The sequence below is a fragment of the Podarcis filfolensis genome (genome assembly GCF_964270895.1).
Source record: "Podarcis filfolensis genome assembly, chromosome: 16".
In the NCBI taxonomy this organism is placed as follows: Eukaryota; Metazoa; Chordata; class Lepidosauria; order Squamata; family Lacertidae; genus Podarcis; species Podarcis filfolensis.
The window spans coordinates 1622109-1628193 of NC_139620.1; positions in this window are offsets into that span (position 1 = coordinate 1622109).

Below are 6085 nucleotides of genomic sequence, written 5' to 3' on the forward strand. Positions count from 1 at the left end.
ATAAGGTCCTCAGCTCTAGTTCCAAGTGAGCTACCTCCTTCCACAGATGTCTGGGACAGGACAGCCAGAAGGAAAAATATATCCATAGGGTGATGGTGGTGAAATCGCTGAACATGCCTCTATGCTCCAGTGGTCCTGTAGGGGCTGAGAGAAAAAGAAGCAGCTGGACAATATGATAGAGTAAAGTTCATCTTTAAGGCATTTTATCTTTCCCAGATATTGTTTGAGATTATAATTTGTACCCTGCTCCTCTGACTGGGTTGCCCCAGCCACTCTGGGCAGCTTCCAACATATATAGAAACATTACACATTAAAATCTTGCCTTCAGATGTCTTCTAAAAGTCATATGGTTGCTTATCCCCTTGACATCTGATGGAAGGGTGTTCCACAGGGCGGGTGCCACTACCAAGAGGGCCCTCTGCCTGGTTCCCTGTAACCTCACTTCTCGCAATGAGGGAACTGCCAGAAGACCCTCGGAGCTGGACCTCAATGAATGAGGGGTGGAGACGCTGCTTCAGATATACTGGGCCGAGGCTGTTTAGGGCTCTAAAGGTCAGCACCAACACTTTGAATTGTGCTCAGAAACGTACTGGGAACTGATGTCGGTCTTTCAGGACTGGTGTTATGTAGTCTCGGCGGCCACTCCCAGTCACCATTCTATCTGCCACGTTCTGAATCAATTGTAGTTTCTGGGTCACCTTCAAAGGTAGTCCCATGTAGATCGGTGAGTTTGTTGTGGGGAGGGAAGGAGGTGAAGCTGAGGCAAATTACTGCCACCTGTTTGCAATCTGTTTGCAATCGTCGTAGTTGCAATGATTGTGCTGTTGGCACTAAATGGTTTCAAAACATTAAATGCTCTCATTGTCATTATCTAGCAGGCATTCCTTATTTTCTCGGCATGCTCATCCTATCTGGACATCGTCATAGCTCCGGGGCTCATCAGTGATTTCTGGGGTGCAGAACTCACCACAGGGAGGCTCATCTGGACACGTTCCAGTTTGTCAGTGTCCTTCTTGAACTGTGGTGCCCAGAACTGGACACAGTACTCCAGGTGAGGTCTGACCAGAGCAGAATACAGTGGCACTATTACTTCCCTTGATCTAGATGCTATACTCCTATCGATGCAGCCCAGAATTGCATTGGCTTTTTTTAGCTGCCGCGTCACACTGTTGGCTCATGTCAAGTTTGTGGTCAACCAAGACTCCTAGATCCTTTTCCCATGTACTGCTCTCAAGCCAGGTGTCACCCATCTTGTATTTGTGCCTCTCATTTTTTTTTTTTTTTTTTTTTGCCTAAGTGCAATACTTTACATTTCTCCCTGTTTCCTCTTCCATGGAATCCTGACAGCAGTTTGAAACTATGATTGTAGGGATGGAAAGGTCACCTAGTCCAACTTCCTGATATGCAGAAATTGCAGCTAAGGAACAGATGGCCACCCAACCTCTGTTTAAAAACCTCTAGTCCACCACCTCCATGGAAGTCCATAGAGTAGGTGGAAGATAGTACTGGCTCACTCTACTTGCAGCTGGATCTCTAGAGCTTTTTAAAATCTAGCTCCTTATGAAACTTATCTAGAAAATCAGTTCCATGACCACCCACTCAAGGGCCTTGCCCAAGAAGGGGAGATGGGCAACTAGGTGGTAGCTACTTAGATTTCAAGGTGTGAGGAACCCAACAGGACACACCCCGTCTTCATTGCCCTAGCTGTCAATGCGTCAAAGAGAATTTTTTTGGGTACCAGGAAGGTGATAGCAATGAACCACATGACTTCTTTACTCTTCCATGGAATCACTTGGCAGTGATTCCGAACTGTGAGTCAGAGATCAGCAGCATTTAACCCCAGTCAGTCTCGCTATCCCATAAACAGATCTCCTTCCTCCATTTTTCGTGACACTGAATCTTTCTGTCCTGTTTTCCTCTTTGGCATTGATTCTTATTTCTCTTTTAATATCTGGAAGCCCCTTCCCGGAAGGAAACTGACTCAGCAGCCTTTATAACTGCTGTCAATCAAGGAATGAAACAGTCCTCATGGTTTTCCAGGACATCCTTAGAAATTCGATTTAGATGAATATATCTTTCTGATGTGCTGGAGGAGCACGTCAGCTATGGTGCTGTAGGAGACTCTTGAGAGTCCCATGGACTGCAAGAAGATCAAACCTCTCCATTCTGAAGGAAATTAGCCCTGAGTGCTCACTGGAAGGACAGATCGTGAAGCTGAGGCTCCAAGACTTTGGCCACCTCATGAGAAGAGAAGACTCCCTGGAAAAGACCCTGATGTTGGGAAAGATGGAGGGCACAAGGAGAAGGGGACAACAGAGGACGAGATGGTTGGACAGTGTTCTCGAAGCGACCAGCATGAGTTTGACCAAACTGTGGGAGGCAGTGAAAGACAGAAGTGCCCGGTGTGCTCTGGTCCAGGGGGTCACGAAGAGTCGGACACGACTAAACGACTAAAGAACAACAACAATCTTTCTGACAGTATGAGATGTTTGAGAGTGAGCGGTGGCCTCAGAAGAGGGTGGACGCACCACTGAAGAATTTAAGCAGAGGCTCCATGGCCCACCTGTCAGGGATGTTGTGACTGTTGATTTTCTGCATCAACAGGGGTTGGACTAAGGAAGGGGTCACCAACATGGCCCCTCTGGGTGCATGTTGTCAGCCAGCCATGAGTTCCTTTAGGATTCACCATTCCATACCCTCTTACAGGTCCTGCAGAAGGAGATCAAGTCCTGCAGGACCCTAGTCTCGTGGGACAGAGCATTCTACCAGGTCGGAGCCGTCACTGAAAAAGCCCTGGCCCTGGTGGAGGATACACACAAATCAATAAATAAATTTTAGAAAGGGGCAAGATTAAACATGGATGCACAAAACAGTTTTAATGGAGGGGGGGGGAATCAAGATTCCTTGTGTTCCACTTCACTTTTCTTCCAGCCCAGGGCAGCCCTGCCCCCTTGCCTGCCCCTCAGAGCTGGTACGTCATGTGGGGCTGGGCCTTGGCATCAAAACTGTGCATCAAAACAAAAAGCAGAGACATCACCTTGCCAACAAAGGTCCGTATAGTTAAAGCTCTGGTTTTCCGAGTAGTGATGTATGGAAGTAAGAGCTGGACCATAGAGAAGGCTGATCACCGAAGAATGGATGCTTTTGAATTCTGGTGCTGGGGGAGACTCTGGAGAGTCCCATGGACTGCAAGAAGATCAAACCTCTCCATTCTGAAGGAAATCAGCCCTGAGTGCTCACTGGAAGGACAGATCCTGAAGCTGAGGCTCCAAGACTTTGGCCACCTCATGAGAAGAGAAGACTCCCTGGAAAAGACCCTGGTGTTGGGAAAGATGGAGGGCACAAGGAGAAAGGGACGACAGAGGACAAGATGGTTGGATAGTGTTCTCAAAGCTGCCAGCATGAGTTTGACCAAACTGCGGGAGGCAGTGGAAGACAGGAGTGCCTGGCGTGCTCTGGTCCAGGGGGCCAGAAAGAGTTGGACACCACTAAACGACTAAACAACAAATAACACGCAACGATGCATTCTTTTTAGATGTTTAGGGAAGTTTTTAATGTTTAATGCTGTATTGTGTTTTAATATTCAGTTGGGAGCCGCCCAGAGTGGCTGGGGAAACCCAGCCAGATGGGTGGGGTATACATAATAAAATATTATTATTATTATTATTATTATTATTATTATTATTATTATTTAGGAAAAACCACATCCAAAAAACTTGCATATGAGGAGAGAGCCACCCGAAAAGGCTGCTGAATTTCCATGAGGATTAAATTGTTGTGATTTTGTTGCTATGGAAAAGTGGAGAATTGAATTTAATATCAAGAAAATGGAGGAAAAAAATGTAATGGACAGATTTACGCATCCCTAGTGGGGACTGAATCTTTTACTTTTCTCCATAGATACTGCTATTTGAGCGGAAGGAAAAAAGAGTTGCACCACCATTATCTCTCGTGAATCACCTTTCCTTGCTTTCCAGGGTAAAAACAGAACCCAGCTGCTTGATGACATGCCCACTCTTGGGGCTGCTTTTCCTCATGAAACAAAACAAGTCATTATATTCTTTCTCTCTCTTCTCATTCTCCACCCTCTTCTCTCTTTTTTGAAGCCAAGCTTTGTTCGCTCCCTCCTCCACCACCCAACACAAAAATAGAAGATGCTTCGACACTTCTGAACAGCAGCGCATGTCCCTTCGTCAACCCCAAGTCTAGGACACACAAAACCTGCATTTGGGTAGGTTGAGAAACGAGGACAGTGAACTGGGCAGGATGCTCGGGGGGAAGAGCCATAGGTCAGTGGGAGAGACAATGTGGTGCAGTGGTTACAGTGCCAGACTAGGAGCCAGGAGAGACCAGGGGTTGAATCCGCACTCAGCCATGAAGCTCACTGGGTGTGACGTTGGGGGCCAGGCGCTGTCGTTCAGTCTAACCTACCTCACAGAGTTGTTGTGTGGTAAAAGATGGAGGGCGACAATCATGTACATCACTGTGAGCTCCTTGGAGGAAAAGGTGTGATAAAAATGGAATAAATAAATAAGTAATCAGCTGTGCATGCAGAAGGTCTCTCATTTCTTAAAAATAAATTAAAAAAAATCTCTTGGTTCCATTTACTTACTGCCTTGCCAGATCCTTATTTCATATACTATATCTATCATCTATCTATCATCTGTCTGTCTGTCTGTCTGTGTATCTCTATCATCTATCTATCATCTATCTATCTATCATCTATCTATCTATCTATCTATCATCTATCTATCTATCTATCATCTATCTATCTATCTATCTATCTATCTATCTATCTATCTATCTATCTATATCTATCATCTATCTATCTATCATCTATCTATCTATCATCTCTATCTATCTATCTAATCTATCTATCTATCATCTATCTATCTCTATCTCTATCTCTATCTCTATCTCTATCTCTATCTCTATCTCTATCTCTATCTCTATCTCTATCATCTATCTATCTATCTATCTATCTATCTATCTATCTATATCTATCATCTATCATCATCTATCTATCTCTATCATCTATCTATCTATCATCTATCTATCTATATCTATCTATCATCTATCTATCTATCTATCTATATCTATCTATCATCTATCTATCTATCTATCTATCTATCTATCATCTATCTATCTATCATCTATCTATCTATCTATCTATCATCTATCTATCTATCTATCTATATCTATCTATCATCTATCTATCTATCATCTATCTATCTATCATCTATCTATCATCTATATATCTATCTATCTATCTATCTATCTAATCTATCTATCTATCATCTATCTATCTATCATCTATCCTTTTTTTAGAAATAAGGTGGGATATGAATGGAAAAAAAGAAAAAAGAATCAGCTTTACATGCAGAAGGTTCTGGGTTCAGTCCCCAACATCTGCAGTTCAGGACAGGAAAATCCATCAATTTCCATTCCTCTCAGTTCTCATCCCCCCCCCCCCAACCTAAAATTCCATTCTCTGCATTTCCACATCTGTTTACAAATCTTTTTAAGTCTTCATGAAAAGCCATCACCATATTGCCACAAATTTCTCCAAATAGACAGATACTTATATGCATCTCCCCCTAATATAACACACTTTGGTGCTAACAGAATGCACACGGTGTCTCAGTTTATGCAAATCACTTAGCTGGAGGAAGTGCTTTGCAAAATTCAGAGAGGTGTGAATTTTGGAGGCTGGGCCCCTGTGCTGTTCAGGGCTCACTGCGAGGTCCCCCTCCCCATACTGTGCTTAAAATTAGAACACAATAGCATCCTTCCTGCTGGGTCCAGGCCAAAGGGAGCCCATCTAGTCTGGCATCCTTTTCACACAGTGGCCGACCAGATGCCCCGATGGTTAATCTGTGAACAGGACCTGATTGCAGCTGGACTCCCCCCACCTTGTGCATCCCAGCAACTGTTGTCCTTCCGAGACTCAAGTCTGAGCAGGAATTTGGTCAGGCCCCTGTTCTTACATTGGGGGGAAGAGATCGTTTAATTGCCCTGATGAAGGATTTCCTGATGAGATGCGACATCAGTGCCCGCTCGCACCGAACCCTCCGATTAAATCGTC